This window comes from Tribolium madens, unplaced genomic scaffold, assembly GCF_015345945.1.
Source record: "Tribolium madens isolate multiple individuals breed KSU strain unplaced genomic scaffold, Tmad_KSU_1.1 Scaffold_2;HRSCAF=44;Tcas5.2_LGX, whole genome shotgun sequence".
Classification (NCBI taxonomy): domain Eukaryota; kingdom Metazoa; phylum Arthropoda; class Insecta; order Coleoptera; family Tenebrionidae; genus Tribolium; species Tribolium madens.
In genome coordinates this window covers 2,491,691-2,504,963 of record NW_025400995.1, presented here as the reverse complement: position 1 = coordinate 2,504,963, position 13,273 = coordinate 2,491,691, and the positions used below count along the sequence as shown (strand labels likewise).

Below are 13,273 nucleotides of genomic sequence, written 5' to 3'. Positions count from 1 at the left end.
TTAATGAAAAACGAGAATAACTATTCTGTATTATGTTTTAAACATAATTGCATTAAAAAAAATTGCATTAAAAAAAATCTTTTGAGAGACGTTTAAAATCTTTCGGTTTGCTTATTCAAAATTTCACCTTTCAAATTATGTACGAATCAAATGCAAAAATGTATGCAATCTTAATATCGAAATTAAAGCTGTGAAAAAAACTTGAAAGAAGTAGTGAGAGTGACAAGAAAACTAGGAATTCTCTTAAAAAAGCAAAAATATTACCAAGAAGAACCATGAAGAACATCAATATCAATAAAATCATACATTTTCTATTGTTTACGTTTTTTTACAAATTTTATTAAAAAGTAAACAATGCGCCCAACCCTGTCCGGAACCCAACAGAGATATGGATTTAAAATTAAAAATTAAATAAAATAAATTGAAATTATTTTTCTCTTACACAATTAATAGTATATATCACAAGGTAGAGAAGAGATTTTTTATAGCTGAACTCTTTAACTCAGACGTAACATGTTGTAATTTGCAACTACTATTTTTGTTAATTCGCTATTACCTACAGTTATTAATTAAGTTGGAAGTATTATTTCTTCTTGTCATAAATGAGATTATACCATTTTTTTTTAAAAATTCTAACTTTATAATATGAAACATTTGTTAAAATAACAAAGAAATTGCAAATAAAAAAAAGTATAAAAATTCCCTTCACTAGTATTTTAACATGAAATAAATCCATGTGTTGTTTTGACAGTTTTGACATAGACAGAAGTATTAAAGTTGGGGTTATTCTGATGTTTTTAATGAGAAAGTTTATTTAATTTTGCATTAATTTCATCTCGAAATACTTCCGTTAGTACTTGTGATGATAATAGTTTTCAACACTAATATGCTAGAAATATTTGTATTAATGTAATTACCTTCCAACATCGGCATTTACTCACCTCTAGTACATTATAATACAATAGCATTTGGTCCATAATGAACATAATTATTGACTACTTGGAGAGGAAAACCACTTTACAACCTCTCGACAAGCTAAATAATTGTATCTTTTACAGCTAATAGTGAAAAAAATTGTTTTCTCTACTCTCGAGAAATAAACAGTTCGACTATAAAAAATCTCTTCTCTACCTTGTGATGCTGTTATTACCCACTGGTCCAAAAAATTGCTTTTAATTTTTTTTTTCAATTTTGATGTGAGTAATTGTCGAAATTTAAAAAAAGTCATGTTCCGTCCCAATATTGTGTTTTCCGTTATTCAGAATACGAGTAATTGAAATTTTGTGCAGTTGTCGGTCGTTTCGTGGCCTCGTGTCCTGTGGGAAATGAGTGAGTATTCCTTTGGGCCGTTTCGTTTCTGTAAAGCTATTATAAAGTGTGTGGGTGAGCAAAAATCGTTTCTGAGAGTGTGAAGGGACTTATTAACGGTCGATTTTTTATTTTGATGTTTTGAATAGCAAGTGCATGTCGAGTAACGTGTCTCTTGGGGGGCCTTAGCGGTATTGCGTGATCCAGTGCGAGTTCCAGCGTGATATCTAAAACCAAAAACCTGTATATCCGTGATCCGTGTTGCGGTCGAGCCGCACTGTTTGCCTGTGTTTATTGCAGCTTTATTCGCATTTCGGCTTGTCCGAGCGTTCATTCAGTTGAGGATAAAGGTATCATCCCTGCCGGCCGAAATTGGTGAATGGGGCTTTTAACTTTGAAAAACACTTCGTTTCTTCCATAATAAAATCGATTGGAGATACGCGATTTATTGTAAGCGAAGATATAAACAGAAACCTTTCAAAAGGTTCCATTTAAATTTTAGATTAAGTTTTTTGGTTGATCGCCACGCCTCACAATGGACTATTTTTAAACGCTCCCTAATACATCATCGCCGGATTAAACTCCCTTCACACTTTTAATTTTATAACACAATTAAGTGTTCCCGAAACGTTTCTTGCGGAAAATTCGCGTATCGGAGAAAACTTTTTTAAGTGAAATTGTTTTGCAACAAATGTGTGATACTTAGCGGTTATTTCCACTTCAACAACGATGCTCTTTTTAAAAAGTACTTTTCTCTCCAAATTGCTTAATTTCCGTTGCGGACAACTCAAGCTATCATCTATTGTTAGGGGAAGTTTCACTCACTTGGAGAATTTAGACGTTCCAAGGGTAAAATAATGAAATTCGTGTGTGCCGCGAATTGTTATAAATGCTTTCTCCGCCACCTTAAAAAACTATGCAAGCCTTCCAAATAATTGAGGATTGAAATTCCACTGAATGTAACCGATCGATGGTGTATTATTCAACAACAAAGTAAACATTTCGTTTCATTAAACTATGCTTTTAAATTAAATTTGTTTGCACCGATTACGCAATTTCCTCCTTCAAACACCTAAACACTAGAATCAAACCGCAAATAGAACAAACAAAAAATGTACGCCAAACAAAACTACTTCACACAACCAATCCAATTTTTCACATAAAAGCACAAAAAACAAAGTTGATCAACCGTTTTAATGCAATCATTTTCCGCATAACAAATTATCAGCACAATCAAAAAGCCAAATTCTGATCAAACGAATGTCAAAAACTTGACCCGGCGCCTCCACCACAAATTCTGCTTTTGTCATTCAACAAATAATTTTTAGTTGCTGATTTAACGATGCAAGAGTGTGTGGGGGAAAAATTAAGGCTCTTGATTTATTATTTATTTAAATTTTACCTTTATCTCGTGAAAAGACATTTCAATTTTCTTTTTTACCGCTTTACTCAACTTTCATAAAGCTTTAAAGTGATATACAACGCGTTTATGTTTATGGTCGTGTTTAAATTTTTGAGGCCCCTTGCAAAAATGTAATTACATCGTGGCTTGTTAGACATGAGACTTGACCCTAATCAAGGCAAAATTATTATGAAAAGTGTCGGTTACCGGAACGCCGTTTCAAAATCATTTTTCAATTAATTCGGGAATAATTTACTTACGTGTGGTGACATTGTTTGATAATTGAACGGGTCACGTCACGCTACAAAATGAATGAAATGTTTTCCGGATGTCTGGAATAGTTTTTGACAGAGCTTGCTGGCGAGCACGAAAAGTTGGGAGGTGTGGTTAGATTTGATTTTTCTGGTTGGGTGGGCTCGGTTTTAATTTTAGAAGAGTAAAGCGAGCTATATACTTGTCTAATTAATTACATGATTAGTAGCTTGATTACATGATGTGCTACTAATAATTAAATATCTAAAATTTTCTCTCGGATGTTGTAATTAAATGCAAACTTTCTGGCTATTTCTAGTGCCTAAATACCAACGGAATCTGGTCATTGTTTTTATAAACTAGTCGCCAGTTAACAATAAATTGTGCTTGGATTCCATTAAGAGTACATGTTCCCAATATGAATTTGAAATGGTGCCAAATACTTTATGTCGAATTTATTATTTTCTTATTTTGGAATGGATTCCCACTGTTGAAATTTTCATTTTTCGCCAGACTGCGCCAAGAATAATTTTCAATGTTATCTTCTAAAATAAATTTTTACAATTCACAGACAAAGCAAGTCGCCACAAACACTACACAGGATAAATATGCGTGAAAATCAATACAAATGACACTATTCCAACACTTCTCTGGATTCGAGGAGTTCATTTTAATTGTTGGGATCACGACTGAAACGAAAGCAATTCTTTTCAAATTCACTCGAATACCGGTTGCTCTATGCAAATTGAGATGCCGAGCTTTACTGACATTACCACAGGTCAAGTGTGCAAAAGTCAGAACAAATTTTACAACATCTGATAAACACTCGACCAAGGATAAATACTAAACTATGTATTTAATTAAAATGTTATTTAAAACTTTATGATTAACACACAAACATTTTAAACATGCGCTTCATACATTTACTTCACTTAAATTATTTATGTACGTACCAAAACAAGCAAATTGTGTTAAATTGCAAATGCATGTTTTTTAGTCTTTGTAGACTACTACTTGTAATTACATGATTGTATGATTTAAAACCGGTTTCTTGTAACATGATCGATTACAGTTTTTTTTTTATACAAGCGATAAACCGGTTTTCTGGATACTTGTACGATAATCGGCAAGACTAAATAAGTTGATAAAATAAAACGTCTGCCCATTAAATTGAGTTAGGGCATCGCTGATGTGGCAAAAGGCGCCGTAAAGAAATTTATCTGCGATCGTCTAAAAATTGCAAGTTTGTGGATTCGGACGTTTTATTAAAGTTTGTCGATTGCCAATGTTTTTGTTAGTTTTTTTATTGTAAATTTAGGTATTTATCACAAGGGTTGAACAGAAAACCTTTTAAGCATGGAAGTTGCAAACACGGAGCCAGAATCTCAGTTATGCACGTCGTCCGTAAGGCCGATGTCACGTTCAAAGTTATAAAAACGTTCTTAGGTTCGTGACAGCGCGTTTTTGCGGATTTTAACACACAATTTATTGTTGTCTATTTAATATTCATCTCGGCGTAACAATAACCGCCTCCGAAACCCGACAACTTCTTCACCAACTCTTTAATCGTCATTAATCCTTCTCAAAACACAAGCTTTATCAAAAATAAATACTCTCAACCATGATTCAATTCCAAAGCAACAGTTTGCCGATTTATACCTACAAAAGGATCACTTCTATTTAACAACTTTCATGATTCTAATCAAATTGTATTTATTGCTTGTTTTAATTGAGGGAGTGTCAAAACTTCTATTGATCATCGCGAGTTGTAAAGTCTCGCAGAAAGTTTTTGATCATTTTGTGGTAGGATTTATTCTCCAACAGAGGTTTACGACACAGCACTTAAATCTGGTTATGACAAGATTTCTGACTATTTTAGAGAAAATTTAACTTTTCTATTTTAATCTCTACACGAAAGTTTCTGATATTGCTAGAAATCCAGACATGTAATATACTTTCAGGGAGATTGTTCAACACCAACTTAATTATTCTGCCTTTTCATATGTTACGCCAACCATCAAATACACATTGCACCAACTGCATGAAAAATCCAATATTGCAACGATGTAACTAAGTTGCATTTCATTTTTTTTAAATGAGATAATTAACTAAAATACAACATTGTTGATTGATGTATTTATTTAGCATTGTTACAAGCTTTAGCATTATAAACATTTTATCAAGAATTGAAGTGTTCGTACTCGTACTATATTAAGCCTCGCTTAATGCTATAACATCCATGGAATTTAATCTTGTTTATTGAACTAAATAGTAAAAAGTGGGTTTGATTTATTGATACTACAATGATTTTGCATAGAAATTTTCCAACCTGTTCTCTGTTTCAACATCGATTTGTAAATAATCTTCCGACCATGGGATTCCAAATCCAACAGTGTTAATTTGAACAAATCCAGGCTTAGTTTGTAGTGGTGGCTTTGATTCAGTTTTTTTTTTTTGAATATTGGAATAGCAATTGTATGAATAAATTCAAATCTGAGAAGGGCAAATGCTTTAAGAAGTCTTGCAGCTTCACGACTCGATGCAAAAGGGATGTGGAATGAGGATAGTAAAATCTATCATGATATGGAAATAAGAATTCGGGAGTTTGATAGGCTTGGGTTGAGCGGTCGATAAGACGACGGTGCACAAACACCGTCCCCATCCTTTTTCCCATTCAAAACTGACCGGCTAGACTTGTCAAGCTGATGGCCCTTGTGCTTTAGAATGGACGCCAAGATTCATGTGCCACCACAGCCACTAATCCCAATACCAAAGCCGTTAATCGGGCCACAAACTGCAAATTCGAGATTGCGTTCCCAAAATTATATCTGTACCTGAGAGTGACAACAGCCAATTTAAGGTGACCAATTTCAAAAAATTCAAAATCAGGACATTAATAAAAATAATTAAATAAATAAATAAATGTATTCCAGAACACAAAAAGTAGGTATTACTAATAATTAACATATTATTTTATTGTTTTGTGATAATTTCAGTTTTGTTTTGTATGAATTGTTTTGAGAGCTCTTTTATTCTCTGAAAACATCAAAAAAATCTATTCAAGCTAAAGTAATAGTTAATTTGGTCATTATAAGCGATTTTTTAGTATTTCTACTTTCAGATGAGTTTTTTCACAATGATGACATTTGAAATGACGACAAAAAGGAAACTCTAACTTGAAATATATTTTGTTTTTGCTGCACATGGAAATCTCAAAAAATTGCACACTTAGGTGTGTTGGTCCTTAAATCGGGACAAATCAAGACATAAATGTAAAACAGGACAAGACAATAAAAACCTAAGATGTCCTGGCTAAATCAGAACAGTTGGTCATCTTAAGTCAAGTCCATTTTTTCAAAAAGTACTAATTAAGTCCAAAAAGAGGTGAATTGTATCTAAGTGAACAAAATATATTATGGAAGCAAAAAACATAACCACCATGCACTAATTTGCAATAAATTAAATTAATGCAAATCGATAATAACAGATTTTTGGAAAACAAATTTTTCATGGCAAAAAGTTTTTATAATGCATTGTCGATTTTTACGTGAAGCTTTCAAAAAGTGTTTGATAACCGGAATAACCATAGCTGATCAAGGAGATAATAAAATTCCCGTATACAAAACCCTAGATAATGCAGAATTCGAGTACATATAGAAAACAAATTAGCAGACATTTTAGACTTTGGTAACGTTTATTTCTTGTGTTTCAAAAAAAATGTGAATATAAAAGCTAATTTATTTATAAATAATATGAATTTTTTTGGATGTAATTAACAAACAGGAAAATTATATTTTAATACAAATTTCACAAAAAAATTAAAATTTCAAATTAAGGAGAAAACCAAGAAAACCTTTAAATTTGCCATGAATGAACAAAAAAAAATGAACAAAAACCCATCAGTAAAGCAAAATACGATAACTAAAGGAATACCAGGATTATTACAGAAATCTTTTTTATTCAAAATGCTGAAGATTTTCTGAAAGACAATTAACTTTCCCAGTTAATAAATTTATTGTTAAAAAAATTTCATTATAAGTTAAATGCATTGAACAATCATTTACACTTTGGACTTAAGTTATTTTAGCTTTTTTGCATATTAAAAAAATAATATTTAGGGCGCTAAAGTATTAAGTTCTTTTAAATAATTGGTGCCATTTATAAACTATTTATAAATTATATGAATTTGTTAAATGTAATTAACAGACATAGGGAAATTATATTTTAGTACAAATTTCACAGAAAATTAAAAATTTCAAAACCAAGAAAATCTTTAAATTTGCCATAATTACTCTTTCAACTTAGAAATGAACGAAAACCCATCAATAAATCAATATACGATACATAGAGGAATATCAAGACTATTACAGAAATCTTCTTTATTTAAAATTCTGAAGAGTTTCTGGAAGAGAGTTAACTTTCCCAGTTAATAAATTTATTGTTAAAAAAATTTCATTATAAGTTCAATGAATTAAACAATAATTTACACCTTAGACTTAAGTTATTTTAGCTTTTTTGCATATTTAAAAAAAATTATAATATTTAGGGCGTTGAAGTATTAAGTCCTTTTAAATAATTAGTGCCATTTATTAACTATTTATAAATTATATAAAAATTTTTTGGATGTAATTAACAGACATAGGAAAATAATATTTTAATACAAATTTCAATTCAAGGAGAAAATTAAGAAAACTTTTAAATTTGCCATAATTATACTCTTTCAACTTAGAAATGAACGAAAACCCATAGTAAAGCAAAATACGATAACTAGAGGACTATTACAGAAATCTTCTTTATTCAAAATGCTCAAAATTTTCTGGAAGACAATTAACTTTCCCAGTTAATAAATATATTGTTAAAAAAATATTATAAGTTAAATGCATTAAACAATAATTTACACTTAGGACTTATGTTATTTTAGCTTTTTTGCACATTAAAAAAATAATATTTATTTTGTACTCAATGTTAAAGAGTGCTTTTATCGACTAATTTCAGTAGATAAAGTAGTCTTTTATCGTTAGTGACATAAAGTAATTTTTATCTACCTACTGTTTATATTCAAGAAATTCTGGTCGGTGAGTACAAAATAAAACGAAATATTATACACGACAATAAAGAATGTTTGTCTACTCGTGAAAAAAGTCCACTCGTGACTTCGTCACTCATAAACTTAACCTTTTCACTCGTAGATAAACAATTTCTTTATCGTCTTGTATAATAAAAAACTATTAGGGTGCTAAAGTATTAAGTCCTTTTAAATAATTAGTAGCATTTATTAACTATAGATAAAACAAAATCAAATATCTTTGTTAATCTACTAGATCCACTTCCAATAAAATGTTCCAGAATATAAGTATTCTGAAATTACGTAAAATTGTGAAAATTTTTGATTTAAATTATTTCTGAATAGTGGCCATTTTGGACTTGTTTTCGCTCTGAGGTACAGATATAAAAATAGAAGTGTCCTTCTGCAGTGGCTTGCGGCACGGCCCCGTTCTGTGAATATTTCGAGTCGGGGTCGGGTAAAAATTGCGCGAAATTGTGACGAAGGATGCAAATAAATTATGCGGTGAGTTGGTTGAGAGGTGATGTGGGTCTTTGGGTGCGCCGACGATGGCGATGGCGATGGCGATGGCGATGGCGCCGCATTCTGTACGGATCTGTATTATTTCTTGGGTGACAGTTGTTTCGCGAATTTGACGCGGTGGTTTGCCAAGGGACTTCGCCCGCCTCTAATTAGAGATGTTTGTACAGCTGCACCGCGTTTAACCAAGTACGTTAGCTACCGTCTGCTCCCTATACGTGTCACTCGTCAACCGTTCGCTCGTTTGTCATTCCCCAGGAATTTATAGTTGCGTACTACAGCCCGGCCATGATGATGGATCGATGCAGGAGCATATGTCACATTCAATGCTTGGAATCGCACCCACAACTATGCACTACAACTTACAAGAAAAACAACCTATAACCACACTAGACCTCTTCAACGCTGTATGACACTCATATGCCCCCATTCTTCAGTCACCCAACAGGCCAACATAATTTGGCCAATCGACTTGCTTTTTATGAAACGATAACGCACCGCTTAACGATTATTAACTTCCAAACTTCACCCACATATTTCAGTCACGTTCCACTAATTCCAGATCATTTCTCTAATCAAACTCGCCATAGAACAATCACAATTTGCTTTGAAAAATTGCGATTTGTGAACACATTATCGAAAATTAGCTTTATTGAATTTTTAAATATTCAGTATAGCGACTAGTCATCTTCTCAAGTTTTTGCATTAAAACGTCAAACTCGTGAAAACCCTTCATTGTACGGACATTCAGCTTTGCTAATTCCAATTACCTGGAACCTATTAAGGTCCTCGCCAAATTTAACTTTTCACCAGTAATATATTACGTTCGTTCCCGTTCATACACTGCAGATACACAGACTCAAACATAATTTCATTTGCAAAGGGTTTACATTCCTTGCCCTGCCTATCAATTCAATTTACAAAACGTATACCCTATATTTGCGAATTTTCAGGTAAACAATATTAATAAAATGTTAATTAATACTAGAGGGTACGAGTTACTAGTTTAAAATTCAGAACAAATTACGTTTTTTTGAAACGTTTCAAGCTATATCTTTCGTTATTTCAATTTCTCGAAATGGAGACTCTTCTTTTTCTAATGTTATATTTTACAATTTTTATTATTTTTTATTGTGTACGATAGTGTTTAATTTTCATGATCACAAGTTAGGTAGGTGAGATGTTTATATTTCAATTGCAAATCCGAGCCGTTCAGTTAATTCCAATATTTAGGAGAGAAATTTCATAACATCCATTATCATTTTTTTACATTCCATTTTTCACAATAACTTTAACTCTAATTGATACGCTATACGTATTTATATTTATAATTCTACAATAACATAATTTTGCTGTATCAATGCAAATTTTAATTTGGCTAATTTTAAAAATGGTGTGTTTAAACGAGGTCAAACTGCTTGATATTTAATTTTCATTATTGGGCGATAATTAGATGGGGAGTGATTTATTAATGAAACATTTTGGATAATAATACTTGACAAAGTGTGCATTATCAAAGCTGTGTTGTTTCGCTGTAAAAGTGAAAAATTAATTGTTTTCTTTTTGATAGAATTTTCAATAAAGAAACTCGTTTAAACAATGGAAAAATAATGAAGTATCGACATATAAATTAACCTTGTTAGCATCATTTATCAAAAAAGTGTCACAATAATGACCTAATTAAATTCTTATTCTACATAAAAATATTAATTAGAACCGGAGTGATAGTTAAAAGAATGGACGGTTTTATACTCTCTCGTCAAAGAAACAATAAGTACAGCAATTTGATCTTTGGTACTATAGTTTTGTGTAGAAAAGTATTTAAGACTGAAGGAAGTTTGCAGGAATTCATCAGAGGTTCAAACTTCCAAATTTAATATCTGCCCTTTAATGTTTGACCGAGTCGGTTTACAAGAATTTCCATAGACAAACTATTCGATTAACAAGTTGGTCATTCGAGCAAAAATATAATTTTTTAAGTTCGGCGTTTTGAAAAACTTGAAGAAAAGTTTTAATAGATATTTATAAGCCGGTCATAACTCATGCAAAGCTCCATGCAGGCCTACATTTAAAAAAGAACGTAACTTTCCCAGACTTAAGAATATTTTTGCCGAATTTTTACGTGATTTACATTTTATCATATTTACTTCCAACGGTGTTAAAGTTTCATATTAATGACAGAATTTTCGAGTTAGATTGTGATTTATAGCAACGGTATAAGGTATACTTCCCACTGGCTGCCAAACCTGTAAAATATGATAAAAGCTGACGAAATCTCTTTTTAATCTTTAATAATCCACTCTCCTCCGACTTAATTTATTGAATTATTGACAACCTCACAAGACATTTATAGTAAATTTGACGAAATAAAATTATTTGATATATTTGGGTCGTTTGAGTTATTGATTGATTAGACTAGAAAACCTGCAATTACTTGATACTTCATGTTTTCAGTGTAGTCTCGACCGATAAGAGAATAAGCCGTAATCATAATAGTCCCAGTGACCACCACTCACGTTCCTGTATTTGTAACCGACCTATCAAAATGACCGACTAGTGAAATCATTATTAATTCATTACTTTCTTTATCTAAATTCGGTATTTACGAATTGATTCAAGGCCAAAACACAACGTTTCAAGTAAACAGAAGAGAGTATAATTAAACAAATTTCGAAGTAAATTCTATGCAAATTTAATAGATAAATGTTGTTTGAATCGATAATTCGGAAATTTCAAATTTAACCAACAAATTTGTGTTGTTGCAAATACGATTTTACTTACGACTCAAACAAACATCAATAAAAGTCAGACTAGGGCGCAACTATAAAATAAATTAAATTTTTTACCAGCATGTGGTTTAAAAAGTATATTTCCATTTACATATTTATCTACCGGCAAAATAATAAATTTATCACTCGATTCAATTTAAATTAGAGTAATTGTTCAATACTTGTGCAGTCTCTCTGTTAGGTTACAACTGCAATAATTCAACAATGGCACAAAATTGCAAAGTGCTTTTGTTAGGTTAACCATTCTCGTTTTATTGGGAATTCAATGTTGAATTGAGTTTTATTTCCCCATCAACATTTTCCACAACACTTTTCCTGAAAAGGCGTACGAATTTTGTCACAGCGAAACACATTCGCTGCAAACAGACCCGACACCTAATGAACAAAACTATTTTTCATCCACATTGTAAATATCACGTTTGTCGACCCTACGACGATTAGTCAAAATGCCTTCGCACGACTGCGCAACCCTCTTCGTGATTTTTTACCCACCGCGAGAATAAATAAATATTTTCGCACGATTTTTACCCCAAACCCAACACCCCCAGTTATAATAACACAAATTAAATCAAGGCTCATCGATAAGAAAACACCAAATAGCTCCCTATCGAGTTTCCTAGCTATAATAGCAATAAAAATTATTATTTATTTGACATGAAATTTATTTAGTTTATAAAAATTTAAACTTTTAAAATTTCATTTCATTTTAGAGTGACTCTGAAACATGTATTTGTATAATACAATTATTCTATACACAAACAAATTTTCTAAAAGATAAACAATAACTTTTAAGAAAATTTTAGTATTTTTATTGAACATTTAGCATTTAGAAACTCTTTGATTTCTAGCAAAAGTTTGATTAATTTCTGCACCTTAAAATTTAAAGCGTTTATGAAATAAATACATAACTATCGTGCAAATCTATTTCCAGAAATATGTTACTCACGTTTTAATAAATATGCTGTGCATTAATTTATTTTTTAAAACTGCAATGGGTGAATGAAAAAAAAGGTTTTTTAAAATTCTCAATTTTTTTAAGACTTTCCATGCATATAGGTGTTTTTTTAAAAATAGAAAAGAGTGGGTGTGATTTGTATTCGGTAAATATTTGCACTTGTTGTTGGGGTAGCGAGCGTGCATTAGGAATATAAATATTATAGGATGCGTTTGTGTTTTAAAGGTTGGGGAGGTGCGGAGTGTTGCATCCATATTTCGCAATGTGTTAAGTCCCACTCCATAAGGCAAGAAATATGGACACGTCGTGCGTGTACATAAAACATAAAAATGACTGTAGGGTGAAAATAAACTGTAAAAAATATAAAGAGAGATCGTTGTGTTTATGGTTAGGGTCACGCTAAATTACGAGCTCATAGTGAGATATGATTGCATTGACAAGAAAGCCGAAAAGAGAGTTAAGAATGCAATAAGATTGGAGGATTGTAGGTTGGAAACTGGTCTTAATAGAATGCAACCCGGAGTTAGTGAATGAGTAATCCGGAAATCGCGTTACGCGTATGATTGTGTTGTCGGTAACTATTCCAGTATCCCAATAGAGCTTCATTTACAAGTTTAATGGCGCTCTGTAAACTTATTAATGTTGCCTAAACTCATCGAACGGTCCGTTATTAAGTTATGTTGTTATCATTTAGGTCTGTGTTTAACCTCCTTTCTCTGCAAAAGTTCCACTCGTGCGAAACATTTTCCAACAGTCAAACCACATCACACCAAATCAAAACAGAAACAAGCCGCGCCAATGCCGCAAATAAAGGACTAGCCCTGAAATATATTGCTTGTTTCAGGTGAACGGAATAAAGCCCCCAACTGAAACGCCGCCGCTTTCACCTGAATCTATATCTGCTTCGGATATATAAGTGGATTGACTATAACATCGTTTTGCAATCAGATGAACAAATAGAAAAGGTAAGCCCAAATTAATTT

At 31.9% G+C, this 13,273-nt stretch overlaps 1 protein-coding gene across 1 annotated transcript in view; it reads left to right on the top strand.

Annotated features, from left to right (window-relative positions):
• LOC123006694 (slit homolog 1 protein-like) overlaps positions 1–13,273 on the top strand; it is a 70,172-nt gene that overhangs the window by 25,965 nt on the left and 30,934 nt on the right. Inside the window, exon 2 of the mRNA XM_044401373.1 lies at positions 13,135–13,255. The gene's annotated coding sequence lies outside the window, so the exon portion shown is untranslated. The remainder of the gene's footprint in view (positions 1–13,134; positions 13,256–13,273) is intronic.